Genomic DNA, 12,500 nt, shown 5'->3' on the forward strand with positions numbered 1-12,500 from the left:
AATCTCTGGGGGCCATTCAAACTAAAGCTGCTCTCTGTCTCTCTCATACTGCAACACTGATGATACTTTTTACTACCAAGCTTTTATTCCCTCACTCCTGTATATGAAGTTAATGTGGCCTCTCTTGATTATTGCTAAATTGCAAGATTAGAGAAGTATCATTATATTTTAGTATTTTTCCTCTTGCTCTACAACTATGATGTATTAATAATAGTGGAGTAGTAGAGAGCTGTTACATTGTATATGAAAAAGGGGAACCCCTTCCATGCACGGAAAAGAGATATGATCGATAACCAATGAGAACCCCAAATATGATGAAGATCCCCTACAGGCATCATAGTATTAAACTAGACCTATAAGAAGTATGCTAATACGTGTCCGAACATAGGGAGATATTTGGTAATCAGGTTCGCTAACCTGTTTCACCTAACTCGGGTGGCGACTAGGCCTAGATCCTGGATTCGGGAAACCCTCTGTAATTAGGGTAATAATATAATCTATTCAATTCTTGCTTGTACTAAGTACATATTTTGATTTAATTTTTTAAATATATTTTATTATAAGAGCCACTTACTAGTAATCAAATAACCACTCATAGGGTAAGAAATTTGCCCAAACGGCTGGCCTAACTTTACCTTGGTCTAAGCCTATTCTCGAGATAATAATCTAACTAGGTTTACAGGAAATAATAAGAAAACTATAAAACCAAAATAACCCCATTCCTTTGTTACCAAATTTTTCTCGATTTATGGCGTTGCCATTGCAAAAAAGGACTGAAATCACAGGCAAAAAGGTGATGATATCACAAAAGGGGTAGTATAGCCTAGCCACAAGAGACAAATATGGAGGTCAGGAGATACGAAGGAGGGGGCAGGGCGGGCGTAGGGCTTTACTCCTCAATCTGATAAATTATGATGAAAGCGAAAAGTAAAAGTAGGAGTCTGTTCTCAATCAGCATAGAGAGCGAGTGCTATTATAATAGGCACAACACTAACCATACATGAAGAGATAGACACTGGCACTTCTTGAAGGAAGGCAATTTGAAGATATAGAGCAAATATATCCCTTCAGAGGCTGATCATATAAACGCAACGCTTCTTTGTGGGTGATATTTTTTTTCTTTTTGTTGTAATTTTTTTTCGTAGTAGAGAATGATACAGGCAAACTCATTCCGAATGTTGCTGTTGCGGAGACTAGAGTAATGTTCAAGAAAACCTGGGCCGGGTCAGTGTTGGGTGGCGCTGGAATCAGGCGTTCTTGCATAATTTTCACATCATCAGCGGTGGTTCGTCCAAACTAAAGCCTATTCAATATGTGTATTATAATGGCACTCGCTCCCTATACTGATTGAGAAAAAGACTGCTACTTTTACTCTTCGCTTCATACCATAAATTTGAATCAGGTTTGCGGAGTAAAGCCCTGGCCTTGACCCCTTCCTTTGTGCATCCCTTGACTTGCCTTGTGTTTTGGGCTTTGGGCTTTTACTACTTCTTTTTGGTTGGGGGGGAATTTTTTTCCCCCCCAAAACAAAAAAATCACTTATTTGCCTGTGATTTCAGTCCTTTTTTTTGCAATGGCAATGCCTAGACCAAGAAAAATGTGGTATCCAAGGAATGAGTTATTATTTAGGTTTTATTTCTATTTCTGCATATAGTACATAGTGTATTTAGTAAATGGTGCACAAATCACTTGACAGTCTTGAAGGACAGCAAAGAAAACACGTTCTAAAGTGTACAGGGTTTCACATTATATTGCATGATTTCGTTATTGTTTACATAAGAATCAACACATAGCAATGGCGCCAGGCAGTGTACGTCACAATTGGTTGGCTATCATAGCCTGTGCAAGTCTCTCCCTCTATATCTATGGTCATGACCACCCACATGCATGGCACCTGTTTCACTGTGATGCAGCTCCTCTAATTCCAAAGAATAGCTCGTTCTCCCGCCGTCCCGTCGACTGTGGAAGTTAGTGTTGGTGCATAACCAGTCAGCAGTAGGTAGAGAGAGATACAGGGAGTAAAACAACGTTAAAGAAAGGGACCTAATGGAAGCATGCAAAGGAAAAATGAGCATGTGAAAAACTGGTGACTGAGAAATTATTGGTAAATGAACACATGATAGGATGTTAGGGCCGAGTTATTTTTGATGAACAGTTTCAGAGATTTCTTAGTGGCAGGATAATGCAGGCTTATTACCTCGGGCTAACGAAACTTGGAGGCAGTAAAGTATTTGTCTGTGCCTGTGTATTTTGCGTATGTTCAACGAAGTATATTGGGAATGGATGAACAATTTTGGTGAAACTTTATGAAAACTTTCGTTGGCTTGGACCCTCAGGATAATTAAGTTCCGGTGACTATCGATGAAAATGAGAGAGGATTTTTTATTTTCACCGCGAAGCCCATCTTCTCCATCCCGCAAAGTAGAGGGAAAATGTTAGACAAACTTCTGTTTATGGCTTGGTGGAGGCAGGCTGTCTACGGATTGGCCTTGTTGGTCAACAAATTAGTCAAGTGATTGTTTATCCAGAGCTTTAGGATAGCAAAAGGCTGAATGAAGAGTGAAGAAAATGAAGTGAGGAATAAGATTGATGTTTTCGATATTCATGTTTGTATGCGTTTTTTGCATTTATGTTTTATTCTTTTGTTTTTGATGTGATCAGGTTAATTACTGAGGCTATGAAACCGATTGTCTGTGATTAGCCTCGTTGAAGGGGTATGTACGTCGTTCCATTTGTGAACACTGATAAAGGTTATTTTAAGAATTGGTTGAGGGTTGTCAATAATATCTTAAGAGTTGGAAGGTCCCAGTTGTTTGTAAGAGAATTCGTCATTGTTTCAAACTGCCTGGGCAAGTATATTCATTGCAGCCTTTTTTTTTATTACGGAAGAAAAGATAAATGGCACAATATTTGGGTAAGTGTACCATGGTTATGGAGGGAATTTTTAAACTTTCTGCCGTTTGTATGTCATCAAGAAAGCAATGAATTTTCGAGATGACAAGGATTCCTTCAACGTAGGCGTAGTTTTTAAGTTTTTCTGTAAAAGAAAACTATTGAGATGGCTATTAGTCTGTCCGTCCGCCCTCAGATCTTAAAACCTACTGAGTCCGGAGGGCTGCAAATTGGTATGTTGATCATCCACCCTTCAATCATCAAACGTTCCAAATTGCAGCCCTCTAGCCTCAGTAGTGTTTATTTTGTTTAAGGTTAAAATAAACCATGAATGTGCTCCTGACACCACTATAGGTGTAAACAACACAGGCCATCACCGGGCCGTGAATTGTTTCATGGGCCGAGGCTGAGAGTTCCTTGGGCCGTGGCTGAGAGTTTCATACAGCATATACGGTGTTCAGAAAACTCGATTACGCCGAAGTTACGCCGAAGAAACTTCGGCGCATTTTTTATTTGTTCATTATTGTGATCATACGTTAAAACTTCAAAAAAAAATTTTGGTTCTAGGCAGCATTCGCAGATACAATGCTTAAGGGCAACATTGTAACTATGGGTATAAAGAGTATAAGGAGCATAATTGCCTCCCTTTTACCTCTTAAAGGAGAGAGAGAGAGAGAGAGAGAGAGAGAGAGAGAGAGAGAGAGACGGGCCAATAATATTTCCAAGAGATAGAAAGACATTAAAGACTGGTCCATTGAAAGGACAGAAAAAACAGGCAGCTTCAAAGCTTTCCTTAAAAGACTTAAGTTTGATGATACTTAATCCGATCGACCCGACTTTAAAATTCTAAATTGTTTTTTACGGACCGGATTAAGGAAGCTCTTCTGTGATAGGCCCCTCTCTCCCTCCCTCCGTCCCGCTCGTTCTCCTTTTTCTCTTTATTTATGTGTCGGTTTTTAAAATTCTTTGTTATAAATATGTTGCCAGTGTGTGTGTGTGTAGGTAAAAATAAATCACACACACATGAATGCGCTTATCTGTGCATATGTGTAGATATATGCGGTTGTGTGTGATTGTATGTATGTAGTTTGTGTGCAATGAATCGCTTATTCAAAAAGTAAAGTTGTTTGAGTAGATACTCACAAGTCATGTAACTCTATTTTCTTTCCTGGCATCGGTGGCTGACGTCTACGAACTCATAACCAGACATCGCTGTCAGGAAGCAGGTGGGAGAGAAGTCGACGAGCGAAGACGTTTTTAAAAGGGTAAATGTGTCAAGTGATCTCCTATCGGTTGGGACAGTCAGCTAATCAATATGCGAGTCCGTCCGTCAGTCAGTCAAGCAGTCTGGCAGGCAGAGAAACACCATCAAAGACGTAAAAATTGTATTTCATAGGTGAGCTCAGTTGGTTCTCAAAGCGCAATGACGTCACCAAAAAAACGGAGGCCCCGTTCAAAATTAAAGGGTCTCCGTTCCTATGGGAAAGCACTTCGCTTTTTGGCTCCCATCCCCTTCTGAGCCTTGAAAAATATGCAGTGAAAATGGTAAAATTCATCTCGTCTGATTTTGTGTGTGAGAGAGAGAGAGAGAGAGAGAGAGAGAGAGAGAGAGAGAGATTCTCTCCTCGCCTCTCTTTCCTTCCTGATAGCGGGTTGGGAAAGGTCAGAGTGAGCGAGTGTGCGAGGGGCCAGTGCTGCAGAGTGAGCTAAAAAATAGAAGGAGTGGGGTATTGGAGAGAATTGCAAAGGGTATGTCGCAGGGGAATGTGTAACGGGATACATATTAAAAGGGAACGGAAGAATGTCACGAAAGGGAAGGAAAGGGCAAAAGGACATTTCAAACACAGCAAGAAGGAGTCAGAGGCGATGAAAAGGAGAGTTGATCATTATTAACAAGATCATGGGAAGTCAGGGTAAACTCGTTTTCGTATCTGTAACGTAATTTTGTTTGCAACAGTTTCACTCCTCAGATTCCTATTATGGTGAGACATACGAGAAGCTGATGTGGTTATACTCAGGCTTATATTCACGCATACAGGCAGACGCGTATTTTGTTACTTACGTGTAGTCAGCCATATACAATAAATATCAATATTCGATGTATTCCTAATGGAGAGTCTAGCCTGTCGATTTATTATATATATATATATTATATATATAATATATATAATAATATATATATATATATATATGATATATATATATATTTATATAACTTCGTTTTTCTCTTCACAATTGGATAATATATTATAAAGATATTAATAATATATATATAATATATATATATATATTAATATATATATATAATAATATATAATATATCTTCACATCTGGATCAATTTGCACGGGCAGGGATCATTGAGCATCCTGACCACTTAATCCATATAAGCATCCTTGGCTTCCTTTTCGACTAAGCAAACCAGCGTTACTTAACTTTTCTTTCATAACGCAAGAACTAGCTTTTTTTCATATTTTAGTGCGTTGATGAAGGTGCTTTGATGTATACGCACCGAAATTCAATGTGGGTGTATACACGCTGAGCGGACGCCAAGGCGACACTATTCTGGAGAGGAGTCCAGTTCTGAAAAGAGCGAATTTGAGATACACCTGAAGGTGAAAAATCCATGGCAGGTTTGCCATAAAATATAATGTGAAATATGAGTAGTGAATCTGCAGCGATTTTGCTATGCCCTTCTTTAACTTAAAAAATGACGGATACTTTTGTTTGCTTTTACAGTAGGCTACTTGTGGTACTAAATCAATACTGTACTTATGGTATTTGTGTACTGTAGTTGTTATTTCCGAACTTCATTTATTTTATTGTATTTAAATGACTGACTTCAGATAAAGACAAAGCTCTTTAAGATAGGTTGAAAATATGCCTTTAGCTCTCACATCATTATGGCTCTTGCAGTTTTATAGGCATTCTGTTAAGCTTTTCAGTATCAAAACGAATATATTTAAGTAAATAAATAGATATATTACGCTAGCAAAGGTTTCTAACTTTTCGTCTTCCTTTCTTTTTTGGGTACGATTCTTACCGTAATCATTGATTCCTTACGGAAACTATACGTATGAAGAAACTATACTCTGTTTTTTTCCATCTGTTCATCCGTCTGTGGTGGTCGCGTATGGTAACACTGCGTCCCGGCCATTAAATAGTTACGGTATGTGTAAGTTTTAGGTAAATAAAAGGATATCTGGGTGTACATTTGCAACTGAAAAGTGTTTTAATAATTTACTGTATGTGAATTACACCGTTAATTTTTCGAAATAGGATATTATTTAAAGCCCGGGATGCAGTGTTACCATGCGCAAACACCAAAGGCGGATGGACAGATGGAAAAAAACAGAGTATAGTCATTTAATTTCAGGTGGGAGATCGAAATCTCACTTCATGGGTTAGTTAGGGTAAGGATACTAGAACTCTTTAAGGAGAGATTCTTTATGTATTCAGTGGTTACAGTAGAAATCTTATCCAAAAGTGAAAGGGATTATATATTAAGAGGCCTTTACTCGTTTAATATCACTAAATGCTGAACATGAGAATTATAATAATTTAATAATAATAATGTCATTTTTATTCTTAACGAGAGCATATTATGGAACAAACCAGAGTTATACTTTCACAGAACACAATGTCTGCATGCACATGAAGGTAGAAGGATCTATGGGAATAGAATGTGAATACAATTGAATACGAAAGAAATGAATGACGTCAAGGTAAGCAAGTAGCATCCAAATATTCTCCGTTTCGCGTCATTGTAGAGGAAAGAACCGCAGCAGGAGTTATATCAGCTTGAAAGACCTTGCGTCGCATGTAACTAATTGCTTCTTATTTGCATATTGATTATCAGGAAACACGTGTCTGTTTTCATGATACGTTTATGGTGCCTTCAAGTCAACATTAAAGCGAAATGCGAGTTGAACGCTCCAGGGAAAGAAGCAGAGCGACTCATGAAGGAAGTTGCCATGATGCTGCTTTCACGCTGCCTTCAGTCACGGCTGCAGCATTGATTGCATCATTTTCGCTCGTTATGTAATCAGTGAAAGACAAAATTTAACGATTAAAGAGAGCTCTCTGTTCATGATTGAGCAACATATAATCAACTGTAGAGATGAAAGTTACTGGGTTATTACTAGATGTCACTTTAACCTTTAAAGACGTCTTCTTTAAGGTTTCATGACGACGTCTTTGCAAAGTGCAGAATTGACAGGAATTATTATGATACACTTTGCTCGTAAAAGAAATGAAGATATCGGTCTGAATATATACGTATATATATTTATATATATATATATATATATATATATATATATATATATATATATATATATATATATATATATATAATATATATATTATATTGCTGTGTGCCTAAATGTTGAGTGTACAAAGTACAAGGGAATAATAAATGGAGGTACTTTGTACATGAATAGTCTTATCCTGTGAAGAAGCCAAGTGAACAGAGCGGTCGAAGAGGCCGTATCAGATGAATTGTTCAACTTTGATGGAAGAAGGAGACGACATATTTCCTTCACTTGAAACTTGAAAACTTTGGACGAGAGAGAGAGAGAGAGAGAGAGAGAGAGAGAGAGAGAGAGAGAGAGAGAGAGACAGCTTCTCAAGGGAGGAGGTGGAATCACATGATTCAGGGAATTTTTTGTTTCGTCCGACATCTCTGGCCTGTGTTTGTTTCTTTGTTGAGAACCGCCTAATGGTTCCAAGTTAGTTTATTGTTTTAGTTATTTTAAATAATGGTACCATACGTTACTATGCTTTTAGTTCTTTTAAATAATGGTACCATACGTTATTATGCTTTAGTTTAATTTTAAGTCACAATTTAAGGTCACAGCTGTTTTTATGTTAATATATTTTTGTTTTAAATAGATACTATATTATAAGTTTGCATAATCTGCATTCACTTGAGGAAGCTATTCTCTTACGAATAACGAATATTCAAGAAATGTGTCATATTCTGATTGAGTAGGAATGGCGGATTATGAAGAAATGGTAAGTATTAGAATATTCGTGCTTGAGATTATTGTCATAGGCGATGTTGTTTGTGTCTTACAGACGAGGAGGTTGTGTGTCTCAGCGCGTCTGAAGCCTCCGGTTGAGTCCGATTGTGATGCATGATCATGATGCCTGGGATGACGTTACTTTTCGTTTTCAAGTAACCAGATGCAAAGTGTGGTTTGGTGCGGCCAGGGTTTTTCCTATTCATATCTCCCCCAGCAAGGCTTAGGTTTCCTTCTTTCCTTCCTCCTCCTCCTCCTCCTCCTCCTCCTCATCCTGTTCCTCCCACTATTCTTCTGTCTGTATCCCCATCTCCCATTCCCTCCAACACTCTCTCAGCTTCACTCTTTCAATGACGACGAGTCAAAGGGTTTGCTTACTTGTATTTTTGTCTTGTACCGGGTTGGTAGTTAACGTTTGCGGGTGATTTTTAGATATAGCGGCTTTATCGACGAGGTTTCATCCCTCTTCGTACGAAAGGGAAAGGAAAGAACGGGAGAGATAAATTGACTTGAGACAGTGTGGCTGTCAAATGAACGGATGATAATACCGAGTGAACTATTTGAAAGAGCAGTAACAGAAGAAGAGCTCCTATGAAGCTCACGATTCAAAGGAGAGCCTCGTTCTGGGTGATTGGGAATTGGGAAGAACTTTGGATAAAGTCACCGAGGAGCGAAACATGTCGGGTCTGACTGGCATTAAGAACCTCATTCCACGCATGGACACACAGGGGATTTGAACATTGCTGAAGAAATGCGTAGAAGAGCACAGGCGATGCTTGGACAACGATTGAACTTCCTAGTGGTTCATTTTTCTGTGTACACTGCCATTTTGCTAAGGCATGACAAGCAGTAGGCCCATCAGTTTCCAGTCTGTTTTGGAATATAAGTTGAAACCTGATTAACTCTAGGCACACCGCCGTATCATGGGAAAGAGAATTCTTAACGGCTTTAGAACTTGAACAGCCATACATATTATAACAAGGAACTTATGAAAATCAGGGATTGTGCAGTAAAACAGCTGATTAGATCGAGTTGCAGGTTGCTCTCCAGTCACAGTAGAAAGATGTATCCCAGGATCAAGATCCATGTTCACCTGTAAATGTAATTGCATAGTTTTAGTTCTTCTCCACTTGCCAAGTTTTCGTATTATTAAAGATACTCTTCATGACATTTTTATGATTTCAACTATGAAGCCAAGAATGCCTCATTAATATGGAGTTCACTTAACCTTAATTATTAGTTTGCATCCCAAATGAATTATATATAATAAGTGCATCCTCTCTGACACCCTTCAGGGCTCTCTAGGTACTGGGTCACCTCTCGTCCGGTTGTCAACTGGGTTCGAATCCTGGTCGGGCGCGCAAATGTTTCTTAGGCTACGATAAATGTGATAGAAGCTTGTTGTAACTATATATATATATATATATATATATATATATATATATATATATATATATATATATATGTGTGTGTATATATATATATATATATATAATAATTACATTATATGTTTAGTTATATATATTATTATATATATATATATATATAGATATATATATATATACTTATATGTATTTATATATATATATATATATATATATATATATATATATATATATATATACACTCATACACATACTTAAAATCTGGCCTGTCGGCCTATTTATTTCATCGTGTATATTTTATCCCACACGATGAAATATATACATACATACATACATACATACATACATACATACATACATACAAAATGTATGTATGCCATTAGATTCGGTTTAACTAAGTAACTGAATTGATTTGTTTCATTAATGTCATTCAATTACTTCCCGAAATATTTGTAAATACACTACATGTATTTGTTTACGTACGGTAACCAATTTGTAAAGACCATATTAAACTGTTGAATGTCGATTTTGTTATACTTGTGGACGACAATTTATGGTCTCAATTAATTTAGGGGAACAAAATAGGTTTTTGTACTTAAAGGGGTAAAATATTGGAAGTTTCGCTCCACACCTGTTTACGTCTGCCAATTCACGGGACCCTGAAAAAATGAAAACAAGGATAGAATTAAGCAATGGAAAAACGATTGGTGTGGCTACAGCAGATTGGAAACGTGATTGGGAAATGGGAGGATGCAGTTGCAGAGGGATGCTTAGTGGATTGTGAATGGCAGGCGGTGGGTATTTGAAGGGATTTGTCAACTGTAGAGTTGGGGAGATTTGGGTGGAGTGAGCGATTCCGTGTCGGGGATGAGGGGAGTGCAGTCTGCCATACTGCAGATGCTTGTGTACACGGGAGCGGGAGGCAGGATTCCGTGGAGGGTCAGTTCCCTCCCGTGTGCAGTAGACCCCTGCTGATAGATTTTCATTTTGTGTTCTTTTCTGGCTTTATTATTGGCATTTCATCCTGCTGTTCATTCGTAATCAGCCAGTGAATTATTCTCGTTATCAGGCAAGATAGAAATTAAAGTTGTGTACTTATTACGTTATGCTCCCCCTGAAGTTTTCTTTGAATTTGATTAGGGCCTTATTTCAGTTTCATCAACAAGATACAGTTATTTCCAGATATTATGTCCAAGCTGATGCTTGTAGTTAGCATAAGCCATCACGGAATACTGTTGAACACTGGATGTAAAAAAATATATGTTTCTGCAGAGAAAAGTAGTGATGGTTTCGTTGTGACTGAAGGTGTGCTCGTTCGCTTTTGAAATGCTATTTTGTGTAATTTAGAAGAATTTTCAGGTAATTAAGGCGCACATAAATCAGTTGCTATGTTTAGGATTACATACTTTTATTTCAACTGGTTAAGTCGTATACATACTTTGTACTCTTTTAGATTTAATGTAATTTGAGCTTATTGAGGACGATGTTTTGCAAGAAGATTGTCAGACTCTTGGATTTTGTTGCTCTGCGTTGGGTTCCCTCAACCAGAGTTTTCTAATTGAGTCTTGAATTAGTATTTCTAGTGGGTGATGATAATAAAGCAGAGGTATTTCAGGTTCTGTATATCTCAGTGAGAATGAATGATCTGAAAAATAGGAAATATTTATATTGATTCAGTTCTTTGTAAAAATATTTGAACTTTTGTAAACAATACTAGTACATCATTTTTCCGATGGTCTCCGCAAGAAACCTGTTTCAAGCGCTTCAGTAGCAATTAACGTAGGTGTCTGCGATGCCCGTACTGTCTAACGATGTAATGTCAGAGACAGCATTGACACGGCTATGATCTCAGAATTGTTCAACTTTCGTGCTGCTTTAGACTTCGCAGTTCAAGTGGCAGACCTTTTTCACTGTTTACGTTTCCTTTAGTATCGTTCAAGAGGTCCACACCAGGCCTCTTAAATCCTGTAACAACTTACCCACGTACACTGTTAGGGAACGCTTTCTTGATGATGCCAAATATTCGACAAGGTCCTTTTTATTTGATGAAGTAGACTGTTTTGGACTCCAAGCTTTGTTTCTCGTGTACTTTGGAAAGCATAGCATAATTAGTGTTGCCAGAAAACTTGGTGTTATTTGTAAGGCCACCTATATATGCAAAAGTTGATGGTGTTTGTCCTACATGTGTCAGGTATTTTGTTTTGTTATTTTTGAAATACCGATAAAACTCAGGAAGGCTTTAACCCTCCGAAATAACACGTGTTTGTTTTCTTTTTCCTAAAAATGGTAATAATGCTTTGGAATCGTCATGAAAATTTCCATATGGCTTTCACTGGTCACTTTGTAAATTGAGCCTCGTTAGTATCCTTAGTGCCAGTGCTTCTGGAATCGTTCGCTCACCATTTTTCGGAGCATCGGCTTTCAGATTCTCTTAAAAGTTTCAGTGTCATGCTGCCCAGCAGTCTTACCCGAGGGCGTTTTTGAACATTTGTCGAAAACCCGGACATGGTCTGCCTCATAGTGTCATGAATGTTGATGCTCTTAAGTTTAATAAAGGATGGAAGTACGGCTCACCATCGTCATTCTTCATATGCAAAGAATGACGTCAAAAATTCTTTTTCGAGCTGATAATTTGTTCAACCGAGTCAGTTATCCATGCTGGAGAGTAGAGGAGATCTCTCGAAACTGTCTGTGAATGATATCCTCATAATCAGACTTGCGACTAATTTAAATTTTACTGAATGGAAGCGACGTGAACCTGAGAGGTGAGGACCAATCAGGGAAAACCTAAAAGACGCAAAGATCGACAAAGAATTGAGGAAATTCGCCTGGAAATCTAAGTTTGAGCGAAACAAAACAACGGTTTGAAATGGACCTAATGAAATGGGTGATTGAAAGAAAGAAAAGGAGATGAAAATTGAAGATAAACAACAATCCAGCTATGGGAAAGGATGAGTCAGATTTGGTAAACATGAGTAAAGTGAATCAAAGAGCCGATTGGTGGTGGCTCCCGTAGAGAGGAAATCGATGAATGAGGAAGTTTCCTCGATGTTGAAGCATAATTAGGAAACGGCGCTGATAGAGGGGAAATGACTGGCGAAAGCGGAAGAGGCGCAGCGGCAATAACGAAAAAGTAACTATGAAAGAGAATTGTGCCAGGGCAGAGGAAAGGCTCAGGCCTGTATTTTGAGAGAGAGAGAG

General features: G+C 38.0%; 1 protein-coding gene across 2 annotated transcripts in view; it reads left to right on the top strand.

The window, feature by feature from the left end:
• LOC135225783 (uncharacterized) overlaps positions 1-12,500 on the top strand; it is a 602,193-nt gene that overhangs the window by 38,056 nt on the left and 551,637 nt on the right. The gene's annotated exons all lie outside the window — the stretch shown is intronic.

This window comes from Macrobrachium nipponense, chromosome 13, assembly GCF_015104395.2.
Source record: "Macrobrachium nipponense isolate FS-2020 chromosome 13, ASM1510439v2, whole genome shotgun sequence".
Taxonomy (NCBI): domain Eukaryota; kingdom Metazoa; phylum Arthropoda; class Malacostraca; order Decapoda; family Palaemonidae; genus Macrobrachium; species Macrobrachium nipponense.